The sequence below is a fragment of the Dendrobates tinctorius genome, unplaced genomic scaffold, assembly GCF_039654945.1.
Source record: "Dendrobates tinctorius isolate UK_male_01 unplaced genomic scaffold, ASM3965494v1 ptg000024l, whole genome shotgun sequence".
NCBI lineage: Eukaryota > Metazoa > Chordata > Amphibia > Anura > Dendrobatidae > Dendrobates > Dendrobates tinctorius.
The window spans coordinates 14,428,438-14,447,616 of record NW_027361692.1 but is presented as its reverse complement, the minus strand read 5'-3'; positions in this window follow the sequence as shown (position 1 = coordinate 14,447,616).

The window sequence follows — 19,179 nt, the reverse complement described above, 5'->3', positions numbered from 1 at the left end:
TTGTGCTCCCTCTGGTGGTTGCTGCTGGTAATGGAGCTGGTCTGACTGACAGAAGTCAGTCACCTGAGGAGGATGATTGGAGGTCAGGTATTACAGACTGGAGAGATTTAAGTGAGCAACTTTCCCTCAGTTGTTGCCGGTGATTTGGTTTTCTTCCTGAGCATTTTGGAAGTCTGCTTGCCTCCTGCTTTGTCCTGCATCTTTCAGATGTTATTTGTCTGTTTGAATCTTTTTGCATTTGATCCATTTTTTGCTTTCCTCTGATTTCTGCTTTGCTGGAGTGAGTTCAGCCTTGTTCCCTGCTGGGACCTGTGCTGGACTCTGTTCCATATGCCACAGCTCATGTCAGTCTTTTCAGTATTTCTAATCCCCTGCTGTATCAGTATCTTTTGCTTTGCTTCCAGTTCACACCAGAGTTCTGATTTAGTGGGGGAGTGGTCGTGTGGCCTCAGTATTTTTGCATATCAGACATGTTGGATTTTTTCTTAGGGTTTTTTGCGTGATTGCAGACAGTATCCTTTCCTGTCCTATCTAGACAGTTTGGGCCCCATCATTTGCTTACTCTATTTTCTGCCTGTGTTTCGTGCCTCATCATGTCTCAATGGCAATATATGTTCGGGGACTATCTATTCCTTTGGGGTTCTACTCTGAGGCAGTTTAGCTTTCCCTTTTCTCTCTTTAGGCTTAGTTAATTCTTTGGCTGTGCCGAGGCATCTAGGGCATCTTAGGTACGTCCCATGGCTAATTCTAATTGTGTTGTCAGTTTAGGGGTCTGCAACCCGCTAAGTTACCAACCTCTCTGGTTATCTGGTTGCCTAGTCTATTCCCCTGTTATCCTCCTCGGTTACCTAATCATAACAGAGAAATCTGTATCAGTCTAAGCTAAGTTATGGACAGAATATGCAGGACTATATAAGAAACACCCTTGAGATTGTGGAGTGCCTCAGGGGTATTGGAGAAGAAATTAAAGATTTTCATGTTGCTGCACTTCTATTAAGTGGTCTTCCAGAGAGTTATGACACACTCGTGACTGTACTAGATGCACGGCCAGATGATAAGCTGACACTAGAGTATGTTAAAGGCAAACCTGTGGATGAATTCAAGAGAAAAACGCAGCATGTAAGTAGCAGTAATGAATCCAGGGCAGAAACCGCATTAAAGACACAGGATTTCCCTAAATATAAGAGCAATCTAAGAGAAACTCGTGAATGTTTTGTCTGTAAAAAGCTTGGCCACCTTAACGCAGACTGCAGAATTTGGAACGCAAGAATGAGTCATTTTAAAAAGCAGAACAGTCATCAAAGGGTTAAAGCAGCTGTAAAGGAAGATTCTGCATGTGTTGAAGCTGCAAAGTACAGGCCCATCTGCAAAGTATATATGGTGAATAGATTCTGGGGCAAGCAGTCATATGACAAATAACAAGGATTTCTTCACTGACCTTAATGAAAGCAAGTCAGAAAAGGTCATCTTAGCTAATGGTCACTATTAGTGTTGAGCGATACCATCCAATATTGAGAAATATCGGATCGGATTGGATCGGCCGATATCCAAAAAGTATCGGGTATCGCCGATTCCGACACCGGAAGTCCCATTCAAGTCAATGGGACAGAAATATCGGAATTAAAAAAAACCTTTCTTTCCTTGTAGGTTAATTCTACATGACGAAAAACAACTAAGAATAATGTAGAATGTATTGCGGGAGGTAGAGGAGACATTAAAGGCATAAAGGTTTAGCCCAATTAAATGGGATAGCAGGAATAAAAAATGTTTTAAGACGTTTGGAGTTACAAAGATATTGACTATGTTAACCTTTTTTATATTTTGTCAGATATGTATGTTTCACTACTTCCATGCTCTTCACCTTCTTTTTTACTTCTCCCACACTTTCTCCTTCATGATCCTCAGCAGCAGTAGCATCTTTTTCATCAACTTCTTCTTCACGTTATTCATCTTCTTCTTCTTCACCTTCTTCCTATTATTCTTTTTTTGTACATTATTCATATTTTTCTTATTCAACGATTATTCTTCTTCATATTCTAGTTCTTCATCTTCTTCCTATTCTTCTTCTTCATCATATTCTTATCTGTGACAGACATTCCTGTAGTTGTTATCTATAAAAGTTTGAAGATTACACCTTCCGTTCTGCCTGTCACAAAAGATTTACAACAGGATTTGTCCGCGTTCAGTTTGGCCTGCAGCAGCAGGCATTTTCCAGGGGCACCACGAGGAGGAACGGACTCACCCCCATACACTGCTTAGTCTTCTTCTGCTTATAATTTAGATAATATTTGTTGCTCGGATTTTTAGTCTTATTCTTAATGTTCTTCTGCTTTTGGTTCTTCTGCTTTTTGTTCTTCTGCTTCTTCGTCTTCTGTCTCTTGTTGTTCTGCATCTTGGTGGCTGTCTTCATGTTCTTTGTCCTCTTGGTCATCTTCTTCAGGGTCATCTTTTTGGTCTTCTTCGGTGTGGTCTTCAGGGTCGTCGTCTTCATGGTCGTCGTCAGGGAGATCCAGAGTGAGAACCAAAAACCATTTCCACAAGCTTGAACTTAGAAAAGTAGCAGAAGGTACACGAAGGCTGAGGAACTGCCGAGAACCAGCTGACGATACTGGAACCCGGATGGGTAGCAGAAGGAACAAGAGCAAATGGAACTAGCGAGGACCAGCTGACGGTGCTGGAACCCGGAGGGGCAGCAGAAGGAACAAGAGCCAATGGGACAACCGTGGACCAGCTAACGGTGCTGGAACACGGTTACTAAGCAGGAGGTAGCTGTGCTACAAAGCACTACCAAGGACCAGCAGACGTTGCTGGAACTCGGATACCGAGAAGGAGGCACCTAGGCTAAAGGCACTGCCGAGAACCAGCTGACGATGCTGGAACCCAGATGGGTAGCAGAAGCTGCAAGAGCAAATGGAACTAGCGAGGACCAGCTGATGGTGCTGGAACTCGGAGGGGCAGCAGAAGGAACAAGAGCCAATGGCACAACCGTGGACCAGCTGACGGTGCTGGAACACGGTAACTAAGCAGGAGGTACCTGTGCTACAAAGCACTACCAAGGACCAGCAGACGTTGCTGGAACTCGGATACCGAGAAGGAGGCACCTAGGCTAAAGGCACTGCCGAGAACCAGCTGACGGTGCTGGAACCCGGATGGGTAGCAGAAGCTGCAAGAGCAAATGGAACTAGCGAGGACCAGCTGATGGTGCTGGAACCCGGAGGGGCAGCAGAAGGAACAAGAGCCAATGGCACAACCGTGGACCAGCTGACGGTGCTGGAACACGGTTACTAAGCAGGAGGTACCTGTGCTACAAAGCACTACCAAGGACCAGCAGACGTTGCTGGAACTCGGATACCGAGAAGGAGACACCTAGGCCAAGGCACTGCCGAGAACCAGCTGACGGTGCTGGAACCCGGATGGGTAGCAGAAGGTACCCTTGAAAAACAAAGTTGCAAGGCTGCGAGCCAGCCGCAGTTACCGAAACCCACAGTCCTATAGGGGGTGCTTGTCCTTTTGGCACTACGGAACCAGCCTTTATTATCAGAACCCGCAGCCCACATAGGAAGCACCGAAACTGCAGGCACCATAGACTCGGCTAACCCGACCGCAACACGACAGGACAATGTATTGGTGGCAAAGTGATGTTGACACTGCCCGGAAACAGCAGGCGTGCTGGAACCAGGCTGGGCAGGAGGGAGTACCCGTGCCAAAGACACTGCCGAGAACCAGCTGACGGTGCTGGAACCCGGATGGGTAGCAGAAGCTACAAGAGTCAATGGATCTAGCGAGAACCAGCTGACGGTGCTGGAACCCAGAGTGGCAGCTGAAGGAAAAAGAGCCAATGGCACAACTGTGGACCAGCTGACGGTGCTGGAACATGGTTAATAAGCAGGAGGTACCTGTGCTACAACAAAGCACTACCAAGGACCAGTAGACGTTGCTGGAACTCGGATACCGAGAAGGAGGCACCTAGGCCAAAGGCACTGCCGAGAACCAGCTGACGGTGCTGGAACCCAGAGGGGCAGCAGAAGGAACAAGAGCCAATGGCACAACCGTGGACCAGCTGACGGAGCTGGAACACGGTTACTAAGCAGGAAGTACCTGTGCTACAAAGCACTACCAAGGACCAGCAGACATTGCTGGAACTCGGATACCGAGGAGGCACCTAGGCCAAAGGCACTGCCGAGAACCAGCTGACGGTGCTGGTACCTGGATGGGCAGCAGAAGCAACAAGAGCCAATGGTACAACCATGGACCAGCTGACGGTGCTGGAACACGGTTAATAAGCAGGAGGTACCTGTGCTACAAAGCACTACCAAGGACCAGCAGACGTTGCTGGAACTCGGATACCGAGAAGGAGGCACCTAGGCCAAAGGCACTGCCGAGAACCAGCTGACGGTGCTGAACCCGGATGGGTAGCAGAAGGTACCCATGAAAAACAAAGTTGCAAGGCCGCGAGCCAGCCGCAGTTACCGAAACCCACAGTCCTACAGGGGGTGCTTGTCCTATTGGCACTACGGAACTAGCCTTTATTACCAGAACCCGCAGCCCACATAGGAAGCACCAAAACTGCAGGTACCATAGACTCAGCTAACACGACAGGACAAAGTATTGGTGGCAAAGAGACGTTGACACTACCCGGAAACAGCAGGCGTGCTGAAACCAGGCTGGGCAGGACGGAGTACCCGTGCCAAAGACACTGCTGAGCAGCAACTGGCGATGTTGGAGCCCAGGGTCAATCAGGGTGTAGGCTGAGGCCTAATTTCATCAAGTTTAATATCTGTTGTAGACTACTACTGATTTTAAACATGCTCCAACTAGGCCTCTGGCTCCACTCTGTCTCTAGTATTTACCCTGGCCTCCAACACCGCAAGTTGCTGCTCAGAAGTGGCGTCTGCACAATCAACACTTGTTCCTGTGTTACTGGGGTTCGGTAACGTCTGCTGATCCCCTGTGTGTCCGGCAATGTCTCCTGCTCTGTCCACATTCCCACTAGTACAAGTTTGAAATCAGTAGTAGTTTGAATGTGGAGGCAGCAGGAGATATTGCCATCCACACAGCAGGGGAGCAGCAGGCATTACTGAACCCCACTAACACTGGAGCATGTGTTTTTCTCTGTGCAGACGGCACTTCTGAGCAACAACTGGTTATGTTGAAGCCCAGGATCAATCATGGAGCAGGCTGAGGCCCAATTGCAGCAAGTTGTATATGTGATGTAGTTTGAATGTGGAGGCAGCAGGCGATATTGCCGTCCACACAGCAGGGGAGCAGCAGGCATTACTGAACCCCACTAACACAGGAGCATGAGTGTTTCTCTGTGCAGACGGCACTTCCGAGCAACAACTGGCTATGTTGAAGAACAGGATCAATCATGGAGCAGGCTGAGGCCTAATTGCAGCAAGTTGTATATGTGATGTAGTTTGAATGTGGAGGCAGCAGGAGATGTTGCCGTCCACACAGCAGGGGAGCAGCAGGCATTACTGAACCCCACTAACACTGGAGCATGTGTTTTTCTCTGTGCAGAAGGCACTTCCGAGCAACAACTGGCTATCTTGAAGCCCAGGATCAATCATGGAGCAGGCTGAGGCCTAATTGCAGCAAGTTGTATATGTGATGTAGCTTGAATGTGGAGGCAGCAGGCGATATTGCCGTCCACACAGCAGGGGAGCAGCAGGCATTACTGAACCCCACTAACAATGGAGCATGTGTTTTTATCTGTGCAGACGGCACTTCCGAGCAACAACTGGCTATGTTGATGCCCAGGATCAATCATGGAGCAGGCTGAGGCCTAATTGCAGCAAGTTGTATATGTGCTGTAGTTTGAATGTGGAGGCAGCAGGAGATATTGCCGTCCACACAGCAGGGGAGCAGCAGGCATTACTGAACCCCTTAACACTGGAGCATGTGTTTTTCTCTGTGCAGATGGCACTTCTGAGCAACAACTGGCTATGTTGAAGCCCAGGATCAATCATGGAGCTAGCTGAGGCCTATTTGAAGCAAGTTTTATATAGGTTGTGCACTACTACTGATTGTAACCGTGATCCACTTAGGCCTCTGGCTCCACTGTCTCTAGTATTTTCCCTGGCTTCCAACCCCGCCAGTTGCTGCTCAGAAGTGGTGTCTGCACAATCCACACTTGTTCCTGTGTTGCTGGGGCTCAGTCACGTCAGTTGATCCCCTGATGTGTGTCCGGCAATGTCTCCTGCTCTGTCCACATTCCCACTACTAGTAATGTGGCGATCCTGTGTGTGAGCTGGAGGAAGAAGCTACAACACGAGCTGAAGAGGTGGTAGGTGGTGCTGTAGGTTGGCCTACATCTTCAGTGTGTCTTTGTAACTCCACCACGTGCTTGGTCCGCACATGTTTCCACATATTTGTGGTATTGAGGTTGCTGACACTTTTCCCTCTTTTGACTTTCTGATGACACAGCTTGCATTTAACAAAGCAAATATCATCTGCAACTGTGTCAAAAAAGGACCACGCACTGCAAGTCTTGGGAGCGCCCGTTTTGGCTTTTGGAAGAGGAATGCTCCTAACGGGTGCCGAAGTGGAGGCTACAGGCAACTAAGTCTGCCCCCTCCCTCTGCCTCCTGTTTTGGCCATTCGGGGAATCTCTTCCTCAGAGCTGCTCCCACCACCTTCCTGTTCCTCACGCCATGATGGGTCAAGGACTTCATCATCTACACTCCCCCCTTCAAACACCTGCTTCTCCTGGGTAGTCTCGCCAGCACCGTACGCACCAGAAAGTGGCATCTGAGTCTCGTCATCATCTGATGCATACTGAGGTGTGCTGACCATAGGCACTGGCCCACCCGCCTCTTCAGATTCAGAGGGACAAAGCAGTTGCGCATCACTGCATACTCCCTCTTCACATTCTTGAATACTGCTTGGCTGGCCCCCTCTTTCCAAGCCAACAGATTCAGAGAACAGAAGTAGAGACTGTGATGGCTCCTGTACAGGGCTCTCTGACTGCCTGGGCAATTTGGCAGGTGGTGAAGAGACAGATGGTTGCTCTTCAGTACTCTGGCCCTGAGAGGACGTGGAAGCCATTGAAGTCGATACGTTAGCTGCCATCCATCCGACAACGGCTTCAATTTGTTCCTCCCGCAGCAGTGGGGTACGGCGAGGTCCTACAAAGCTGCGCATAATGGACTGTTGCCTGGTAAAACTGGGGGATGCTGACTCACTGGTGTCCGCAGCAAGCACAGAATCCCCATGTCCTCTCCCTGCAGAATCCCCACGTCCTCTCCCTGCTGAAACTCCACGCCCACGCGCCTTACTCCCTGCCTTCTTCATCTTGGTAGACTGATAAAGATAGGCAGAAAAGTAGAAAGGGGGGGCTTAGTGTGCTTATTCCTGAACAGCTGCTAACAGGTATAAGAAACACTAATTTTATAAAGTGTGTGGACTACACTTTAATATGAGCTAATGTGGCCTACACAACTGTCAAATGGAGTGTTTGGCGAACTTTAGTTTGTTTGTTTTTTTCAAAAAAACAAAAAGGATGTGACCAAAGATTTGAAAGCGATAGTATCACAAACTTTTTGGAGCTATTACAATGCAGGAAGGTAACCTACAATGCAAAAGATGAAGCTCCAAAAAATAGGGTAATACTAATCTGGCTGAAGGGCACCAGCCAGATAAAAGGCTCCTCTATCTTCTCCTATTGTCACGTCTCCGTCAGATTTGGGGCCTGCTGTTCCGGTCGCAGCCACTAGGAGGCGCCGGGCCGCCACTTCGCCGTCAGACTCGGGGACGGCTGTTCCTGCCTCGGCCACTGGGAGGCGCCGTGGTTCTATTACGTCGCCGTCAGACTCAGGGCCTATGATCCCAGCTTTAGCCACTAGGAGGCGCCGGTCTGTCACGTCACCGTTGGACTCAAGGCCTGCTGTTCCGGTCACGGCCACTAGGAGGCGCCAGACCGCCACTTCACTGTCAGATTCGGGGACGGCTGTTCCTGCCTCGGCCACTGGGAGGCGCCGTGGTCCGCCCGTGAGTTATGGTGGTGACAGAGAAGTGGCTCCTGCGCAGGCATCTGGTGGGCGCAGGCTCCGCCCCTCTGTCAGTCATCAGGGGGTTACTGCAACTCCATCTGGCCTGGTCTTGGGGGCGGCCCTAATGACATCACCAGTCCAGGAACCTGTGAGGGATGACCTGATCCCTCAAATACCTTGGGACTGGTCTTGCAAGCCGCCGGATATATTCTTGGTTCCCCTGTGTGTTACTTAGTGATTGATTTCTGTTTGACTCTGACCTCAGCCTGGATTTCTGACCCCTCTTTTGCCTGACGATTCTGTACTTCTGCTACTCTCCTGTTTTGTGACCTTGGCCTGGATATTCTGACTCTGCTACTTCCTAACGATTCTGTACCTCTGCCGCCCTCCTGGTTTTTGACTCTGACCTTGGCCTGAAATTGACTCTGCTATTGCCTGCCGTTTTTGTACTTCACTCTGACGACCGTCCTGCTCTGGCCGCTGCTCCTATTCAGACAGTACCTCCTGGGCTCTGTTGTAAATCCAGATCCCTGTATAGGGGTAAAGGGTATCAGTGTTTCTCGGGGTGTTGCCTGGCTGCAGCCCAGAACCGCAGACGGACGTTACATTATATCCGGCCATAAAATTAACTGCTTCTTGTGTATATACCCAACATATACAAAAGCAGTCTCCCTGAACTTTTTTTTTTTTTTCTTCTTCTGACTGAGCTGATTTTTGGCCTGAACACCTGTTGCAGTGCACAGCCTGGAAGATCTCTCTCATTTTCTTGGACAACTATGCGGCAGTCTGGAGTCTTCAGGGAGAGAGCTGCACCTCAGAGATCCATGCTCCTGGCACGTCGACCTCTGGGCAACTACTCTGGCTATGGTTGCCCAGAGGTTCAGGTATTGCCCGCAGATGCGGCTAAAGTTTTATTACCCATTTCAGTTTCATGTGGTCAGAAATCGCTGTGTTTAAACGCGTATGTGGATAGTGGTTCTGAAGGAAATTTTATGGATTCCTTGACTGCTAGGAATTTGGGTGTAACTCTACTAAAACTTAATGCCCCTATTAAAACCACGGCTATTAATGGCACGTCCATTATTCAGGAGGGGGTTAAGTTTGTTACTGCCAAGGTTGCCATGTCTGTGGGAGCCTTACACACTGAGCTGGTGTCATTTTTTGTGATGGACAATTTAACCTCTGCAGTTATTCTGGGTATGCCATGGCTACGCCAGCACAATCCTGTCATCGACTGGCACTTGGGTGACGTTGTACGCTGGAGCCCACAGTGTCAGAAAAATTGCATATCCTTGGCAGTAAACCAAGTTAAGGTTAAAACCCCCCGCATACCGTTTGCTTTCAGAGATTTTGAGGATGTCTTTTCTATTGTAGAATCTGAAAAGCTACCCCCTCACAGAGAGTATGATTGCCCTATTGATCTGATTCCGGATGCCCGTCTCCCTAAGGGAAGAATATTTAATCTCTCTGGCCCAGAGCGTCAGGCCATGAATGACTATATTGCAGATAGCCTAAGAAAAGGGTTTATCAGACCGTCCATTTCTCCAGTTGGGGCTGGGTTCTTCTTTGTGGAGAAGAAAGATGGTGGTCTCAGACCCTGCATTGATTATCGGGAGTTGAATGCAATCACTATACAAAACCAGTATCCGCTTCCACTCATCCCTGATCTTTTTAATCAGCTAACAGGAGCCCGTTGGTTTACTAAACTTGACCTCCGGGGGGCATACAATCTAGTCCGCATAAGAGACGGGGATGAGTGGAAAACGGCCTTCAATACACCCCTTGGCCATTTTGAGTACCTGGTTATGCCGTTCGGACTCAGCAACGCACCTGCCGTATTTCAGCACTTTGTTAACGATATTTTTAGAGACATTTGTGGGGTGTATGTCGTGGTGTATTTAGATGACATTCTGATTTACTCTGCTGACCCAGTGACACACTCTCAACACGTCTGTTCTGTGCTACAAAGACTACGTGAACACTCCTTGTTTGCTAAACTGGAGAAATGTGTATTTTTTGCTGAGGAGGTACAGTTTTTAGGATACATGGTTTCAGGTAAAGGCTTCCGCATGGATCCTGCCAAGGTCCAGCCTATTAAGGCTTGGGTGCAACCAAAATCGCTGAAAGCGCTGCAGCGATTTTTGGGGTTCGCTAATTATTACCGCAAGTTTATTAGAGGTTTCTCAGAGATTGCCAAGCCACTCACGGATCTGACCCGGAAAGGGGCGGACGTGGCCAACTGGAATCCTGAGGCAATTCAGGCGTTTTCTACGTTAAAAGAGAGTTTTGTGGCCAACCCAGTTTTGGTTCAGCCGGATCTGGACCGTCCATTTATTGTGGAGGTGGATGCCTCTGAAATCGGAGTGGGAGCAGTGCTATCACAAGGCACTACATCCCTCACTCAGCTTCGTCCATGTGCGTTTTTTTCCCGCAAATTCTCTCCCACGGAGAAAAACTATGATATTGGGAATCGGGAACTATTGGCAATTAAATGGGCCTTCGAGGAATGGCGTCACTTCCTCGAGGGCGCCAAACACAAGATCACGGTAATTACCGATCATAAGAATCTGACATACCTAGAATCAGCAAAAAGGTTAAATCCTAGACAAGCAAGGTGGGCATTGTTTTTCTCTAGGTTTAATTTTATAATCACCTTCCGCCCTGGTACAAAAAATGTGAGGGCCGATGCCCTCTCTCGCAGTTTCTGCCCCTCACAAGCCGAGGACTGTGAACCAGTTCCGATATTGGCCACTGGGATCATTGTCTCCGCAGTGTCATTGGACCTTCTGGAGGAGATCCGTAAATCCCCAGAACAAGCCCCTGACACTACGCCACCCAACAAATTGTTCGTTCCACCTGCGTTTCGCCTACAAGTGCTTAGAGAATCACATGACTCTGTCTTGGCAGGCCATCCTGGTCTCAATAATACCGCCAGATTGATAACTAGGAATTTTTGGTGGCCGACGGTGGTTAAGGACTGCAAAGAATATGTCTTAGCATGTGAGGTCTGTGCCCGCGCCAAGTCCTCCCATACTCGCCCTGCCGGCTGGCTCCAGTCCTTGCCCACCCCCGAGAGTCCATGGACCCACATCTCCATGGACTTCATTACGGACCTACCGTCCTCAGATGGAAAGACGTGTATCTGGGTGGTGGTGGACAGGTTCAGTAAACAATGTCATTTTGTCCCCCTGTCGGGGTTACCTAACTCGGAAACGTTGAGTAAACTGTTTATTGTACATGTGGTACGTTTACACGGTGCCCCGGTCAATATTGTGTCTGACAGGGGTACCCAATTCGTGTCAAAGTTCTGGAGGGCGTTCTGTAAACGCATTGGTATTGAGCTATCTTTTTCCTCGGCTTACCACCCTGAAACCAATGGGCAAACCGAACGTGTCAACCAGGCTCTGGAGCAATACCTTCGTTGCTACATCTCAGAACACCAGTCCGATTGGGCAGAACATCTGCCACTAGCCGAGTTTGCCCTAAACAATCAGTATCAGGACTCCATTAAGTCTACCCCCTTTTTCTGCAACCACGGGCTGCATCCGCGCTTTGGCTCATTCTCGGCCAGAATGTCGGAGCTTCCTGGGGTAGAGAAAAATATACATCGTTTAAAAACCATTTGGTCTGAGGTAAACTCTAACTTGAAAGGGGCCCGGGTTAGACAGACCTCGGCAGCGAACAAACGGCGATCCAAAGGACCGCACCTGGGAGTTGGAGACAAGGTTTGGCTCTCCACCAAAAACATCAAGCTTAAAGTACCGTCTGCCAAACTGGGTCCCAGATTTATTGGTCCATACGAGATTATAGAGGTGATTAACCCGGTGGCCTTCCGTTTAAAACTCCCTCAGTCTTTCAAATTTCCCAATGTCTTCCACAAGTCTCTCCTCAAGTTGTATCGCTCCCCAATTCACCCTGTCCCGTCCCCTCCTCCTCCCATTTCGGTCGGAGGGTCCTTGGAGTATGAAGTCCAGGGTGTCCTTGACTCCCGCCTTGTAAGAGGGTCCGTACAGTATCTGGTACACTGGAGGGGCTACGGCCCGGAGGAGAGGTCCTGGGTCCCTGCGCGGGACATCCATGCAAAAGCACTAATTAGAAGGTTTCACCTCCTCCACCCTGACAAACCAGGTTTTGAGGGTCCGGAGGCCCCTCTTGGAAGGGGGGGTACTGTCACGTCTCCGTCAGATTTGGGGCCTGCTGTTCCGGTCGCAGCCACTAGGAGGCGCCGGGCCGCCACTTCGCCGTCAGACTCGGGGACGGCTGTTCCTGCCTCGGCCACTGGGAGGCGCCGTGGTTCTATTACGTCGCCGTCAGACTCAGGGCCTATGATCCCAGCTTTAGCCACTAGGAGGCGCCGGTCTGTCACGTCACCGTTGGACTCAAGGCCTGCTGTTCCGGTCACGGCCACTAGGAGGCGCCAGACCGCCACTTCACTGTCAGATTCGGGGACGGCTGTTCCTGCCTCGGCCACTGGGAGGCGCCGTGGTCCGCCCGTGAGTTATGGTGGTGACAGAGAAGTGGCTCCTGCGCAGGCATCTGGTGGGCGCAGGCTCCGCCCCTCTGTCAGTCATCAGGGGGTTACTGCAACTCCATCTGGCCTGGTCTTGGGGGCGGCCCTAATGACATCACCAGTCCAGGAACCTGTGAGGGATGACCTGATCCCTCAAATACCTTGGGACTGGTCTTGCAAGCCGCCGGATATATTCTTGGTTCCCCTGTGTGTTACTTAGTGATTGATTTCTGTTTGACTCTGACCTCAGCCTGGATTTCTGACCCCTCTTTTGCCTGACGATTCTGTACTTCTGCTACTCTCCTGTTTTGTGACCTTGGCCTGGATATTCTGACTCTGCTACTTCCTAACGATTCTGTACCTCTGCCGCCCTCCTGGTTTTTGACTCTGACCTTGGCCTGAAATTGACTCTGCTATTGCCTGCCGTTTTTGTACTTCACTCTGACGACCGTCCTGCTCTGGCCGCTGCTCCTATTCAGACAGTACCTCCTGGGCTCTGTTGTAAATCCAGATCCCTGTATAGGGGTAAAGGGTATCAGTGTTTCTCGGGGTGTTGCCTGGCTGCAGCCCAGAACCGCAGACGGACGTTACACCTATATAGTGTTTGCAACCAACCAATGTAGATGGATATGGATGGATGCACACTAATAGGAGAATGAAAAATGAGCTGCAATAAAAGAAAAATATGTATGAGGCAGTGCCGCATGCTGAGCGGCCTACAACCAGACCTGGCTGCAGTACACACTACACAGCGTGAGCTGCACTCACACAGACCTTGCAGACAGCTGTGAACACTGCTGTAAAGCAAAAGAAAGCTACAGTGGTTGATTATGTAGCCTGGGTAAAGCACAATATGATTTGGAAAATCGCTATCTCTAACTGTCCCTCAGAGTCTTGAACAGCAGCCTGTCCCTAACTGAATTCACAGCAGAGTGAACCCGAAATGGCGGCGGCGGCCTTTATAGTGCATCATGACATCTTTTCAGCATCCAATCACAGCCATGCCATTACTTAACATGCCTACATGCTTAACAGGATGTGCCCACACTTCTGAGGGTTGTCATTGGCTGAATCAAATCAAACTGGCTCATAGCATTATGGGAACTTCCGATTCCGGTATTCGATATGCTAAAAGTATCGGAACTCAGTATTGGAATTCCGATACCACGAATATCGGCCGATACCCGATATTTGCGGTATTGGAATGCTCAACAATAGTCACTATATGACTTCAGAAGGAATAGGAGACTGCTACCTCCACTCTCCAGTTTCCTCAGCACAAAGCAGAAAGATCCCAGTAAAGAATGTTCTCTATGTTCCCAGCCTTGAAAGCAATCTTCTGTAAGTAAAGAAGCTCTCACAAAAGGGGAATGAAGTTACTTTTAAAGATAACAGCTGCATCATCTTAAAGAAGGGTCATACTCTTGCAGAAGGAAAATCCAAGATGAACTTTATCAGCTAAAATGCAAAGAAAGAGTGTGCAATGTTAGACAAGATCTACATAAGAACTGTATCCATGTATGGCACAGACATCCTGGGCACAAAGACCCAGAAGCTAGTTCAACTTGCAAATGGTATTGAATTCAACCAGGGTAGTCAAATGATGAAGTGCACTAGCTGTTTTAAAGGTAAAATGTCCAGAAATTCCTTTCCTAAAATAAGCAACACTAGATCTGCACAGCCACTGGATCTGATACATGCAGATGTATGCGGTCCAATGAGTGTTCAAACGCCTAGCAAGAAGAGATATTTTCTTACATTTATGGATGACTACTCTAGATATACAGTCACCTACTGTACCTGATTCACATAAGGTTGAAGAAACTTGAAGAATATTTTGCTGTAGTGTCTAACAAATTTGGAAGAATGCCAGAAGCCCTGCTTGCAGATAATGGAATGGAATATACAAGTGGTAAGGTACAAACCATTTTGGAAAAGGATAGAATCATGTTCCAGACTACCATTTCATACAACCCAAAACAAAAAGGCATTGCAGAGAGAAAGAACCATATTCTCTGTGAAAGTGGAAGAAGTATGTTTTTTGATGCGAATCTACCTACAACGTATTGTGGAGAAGCCATCGTGACCACTTGTTATCTTCAAAAGAGATTGCCAGGTAAAGCCACAAATAAAACTCCATATGAGCTCTGGAACTGCGAGAAGCCTAAGCTGAAGCACCTCAGGATATTTGGAAGCAAAACGTTTATGTATGTTCCCAAAGAAAAACGTTCCAAGTAGGAATCACATGCAAAGCAAGGAGTCCTGGTGGGCTATAGCGACACTCAAAAGGGGTACAGAATCTTGCACCCAGAGACCAACACAGTAACAACCAGCAGAGATGTAGTGATTGATGAAAATTCTATAATGCTCAAATTCCATGAAGTTACACCAGTTATTCAACCTAAGAAGCAAGAACAAGAATCTCAATCACCAAACCCAGATGCCGAAAAGGAAAACACTGAACTGTGGATAAGCACTGAAGCCACTAAGGAAGACACAGAAGAACCTCCAGTCAGGAGATCAGAAAGATCTTATGATGATGTCCGGACCTGAGATGCTTCAATTTAGATTTAGGGAAGTATAATATATATTTTATATGAATATTGTTCACGGCTTACCATAACATGAATTCACATCATTATGTTATTGAGTATGTATAACAAATAACAATAATCTGATATTATTATTATTATTATTATTAATAAGGATATTAAATTATTTTGTCAAAGAAGAAGAAAGAAGATCTTATTATCCTAAAGATGAACTTATCTACTTTGAGGGTTCCAATTAATGTCTGTCACCCTCAAAAGAGGGAATTGTTTGGGTAAAGGCAAAATCAGTTGCGTGATAAGGTGACATGACAACTTGATCATGCTACAAATGTCACTCCATTCCACAGAGAAGGAGGACGGTTGGTGATAAGGCGAACGCACTTCATTATTTTTATTTAGTGCGTTCCGCCGTTCCTAACAATACTGCCCAGTCTCTGTACTGTGCCCTCTACTCACACTCTCCCCTCTACATACTTTCCCCTACTTGCTGGGCCGCACACTGTCTCCTTATGTTGCCCCCTCTATATATTGCTCCACACACCACACATACACTGTGACCCCTCACACTCCACCCATACTGTCTTGTCACACTTTTGCCCACATACTGTCCCACCTAAATTTCTCCGCCAGTATATGCATATACTGTACCCTCACATATTTCTCCTCCCATACTTTCCACTCACACATTTCCCCACTCATAATGTCCCCTTACATATTTCATCCCTCGTACTCTCCCCCATAATTTCTCCCCTGATCTGACCCTTTACTATTTTCTCCAACCAATCCCCTGACACTTCCCCAATAATATGAGGGGAGTTCATTAAAGATTTCCCCTGACCCACTTTCTGTGGACTGAGAGTAATGAAACTTGGCACAGTTTTTATTCCTTCTCTACATAGGTGCCACATAGGGACACACACTGCTCCCATCTCTTTAAGCAACTGTAAACACCTTGCTTGTAGAAGTCGACAGGTTTTTTTCCATTTGGGCAACACGTCACTTGTGAACTGGTGCATTGTCTTGCAGAAGGCTGACACCTTTGGTGAGCATGCCACATCTTTTGGTTTTGATGGCCTCCCGCAATTTCCACAGCAGTGAAGCATAGTATGCCCCAGTGATCATGGTACCCTTTCCTAGGAAATCCATCAAAACTTCTCCATGCTGGTCCTAAAATACTGTGAGCATGACCTTGCCTGCTGAGGATTGGGTGCCTGCCTTCTTTGGAGGCGGTGAGTCATGATGCTTCCATTGCATCAACTGGATTTTAGTCTCAGGATCATACTGATGGACTCAGCTTTCATCCTGTGTGATCAGTCTGTTGAAAAAGTCCTCCTGATTTCCATGGCACATCGTCAATACAGCCTGGGAGCATTTGACTCGTTCCTGCTTCTAGAAAGGTGTGAGCAGCCGGGGAACCCATCTAGTGGATACCTTATGCATGTGAAGATGGTCTTGTATTATTCTTTCTACAGACCCCACCCTAATCTTGACATTTTTGGCTAAGTGGCGAATGGTTATGTGGCGATTTTCCAAAATGGTGACCTCCACTTGCTGGATGGTGTGTTCATCAATAGCAGAGTGTTGTCGCCCTTGAATTGGAGCTGTTTGCACTGAAGTCCAACCATATTTGAATTGATGATGCCAGTTCTTTACTACATCATATGATGGGGAATCAGCACCATAAACCTCTTTCATCTCATCGAACATCTCCTTTGGTGTGCGACCTTTCAAGAAAGGAACTTGATGACTGCTCTGTATACCACTGGGTCCATTATAACCTCACACCACTTCAGCACCTGTAAAATGAATACCGTTATCAGTTCTGAGTTGCAAATTGGCACGTAACCTATAGAGACTTATATCATTACACATGTGCAGTTTCAGCATCCTGTGACAAATAGAAGTGGGTCAGGAGAAATCTTTAATGAATGCCCTTCGTATTCCCTCACACGCATCTTCATACTGTCCCCTCACACATATCTCCCCATATCTGTCACCTCACATTCTTCTCCTCCATATTCTCCACTCACAATTATTTCCCCCATACTGGCCCTTCAAAAGTTTCTCCCACCATACTTTCCACTGACAATTTTCTCCCCAATATTGTCCTATCACAATTTTCTCCAACCATACTTTCCCCTCACAATTTTCTCCCACCATACTGTTCTCTAACACTCTATCCTCATACTGTTCCCTCACAATTTTCTCCCTCCCGTACCATTCCCTCACAATTTCTCCACCTCATACTGTTCCATCACAATTTTCTCCCCACACTGTCCTCCAGCCCCCTCTCAAACTCTTCTGCATCTTCAGCTCTTTGAAGGGCTAACCTTATCACCAACCGTCCTCCTTCTCTGTGGAATGGAGTGACGTTTGTAGCATGATCAAGTTGTCATGTCAACTTATCACGCAACTGATTTTGCCTTTACCCAAAAGCGCCTGTGGACAGAGCTTCAATTGTACTTGTGCCTGAAAAATGCTACTACAATGGACTGCAGGGAGCTGACGAAAAACGTTCTCCGAGCCAACTGTCAGTTTGACAACTGGCTCAGCAAATCGCTGAATTCTACTCATGCGGGGTGGCAAAATGCTGCTACCTGGGAGACATGATAGACCGCTGTATTAGGCAGTCTGATTGTGCCCCCTCATGGTTGCTTCCAATGAAAATGTCCTGCTTGTCCATTCACCACTGCGCTGTACTCTGTTTGCATCCAGCTGCTTCCAGACCCCCACAAAGCTGATATTGATGACCTATCCCAAGAATAGGTCATCATAATAAACCTGCTACTGGAAAAATGTTTTAATTCAACTTTTTAACTTTTTTTCTTGTGTCTGTTTTGAATGTGGCCAAATAAAGTTAAAAAAGGAAAAAACAGTAATTAACATTTTGTATTTCTATTATGGTTTTCTTTCTCTATACTATAGATTTTCATTATCACAATGTTCTCTACTCTATGAATATAGTGATTTGTTGCTGCTGATATTGGGAAGATTTCAGTCTTTTGTGGGTTAATAATGTATAGTCAAGATACTAATCTAACTGAAGCAAACTATTGTAACATTCCAAACAAAATGTTATAGCTGAATCTCAGTGTTTTTCTTGCAGTTCCCAGAAGGTTGCACACAACATTTTATTGTTTCACTGTTCACCAGTAGGTCATTTAGGGTGAAAGAATTTTCATATTTTAAGGATTTAAATAGCATGAAAAAGCGTGTGTGCTTTTTGGCTCTTCATTTTCATGATTAATAGGTGGAAGTGTTCCAACTCTATAAGCTTACTTATTAATATAGAAAATGTGCTATACATGCACTAAGCTATGTATTGAAATGTAGGTTCCAGTAATGGTGTATTTTATCATTATCCAGAGAGAAAAATAATATATTAGTAAAAGAGTTCTCTTTTTTATTGCAGTTCGAACTGTTAACTTAGCAACTGTGATTGGTATTAGTCTAAACTAAGGTTCATTCAAAAATCAATTCATATACAGTATAAATATATAGAAAACAAATGGCCTTTTAAGAATCCAAATGTTCCACAAAGCAAATGGAGATTTTTCTTTGTTAATATTGGTTGAATACATAATTATATGCAATCAGCCTAGCAGCATAACTGTGTAACAAAATACACCATTTATCTAAACTTCACTTGTTAAATACCCTACCTAAATTTCATTGTGTTTGAGTGGATGAGAACATATTACATAATTGTGATATTATCGTGCAAACTAAAAAAGAAAAAAAAGACTGAAACACTCAGTATATGAGATTTCAGGTTGTAATTATCATTCCTCCAAGGTATATGAATACAGTAGAACGATCCTTGATGTAAATTGCCTTAATCATGGAGGAGCTTCACGAGAACTGTCCAACACTCATTCACCCTTCCCCCGTCACTCTTTTTCCTTTTTAGTTGTTATAAAAAGTGAAAAGCATCTCTTGTCTTCTTTCCAGAGACCCAAAAGAATGAGCGTAATTTGCTGGTGGTGTGACTCTTTAAGAGTATAGAATACTGTCTCCCTTGGTGGTAGAGTGTTTCCCACTCAGACATTGTGAAAGGAAAGCAGATATAAACACTAGACATTTAACTTTATTCTTGAAGAAAAAACAAGCTTGATGGACAAAGAAT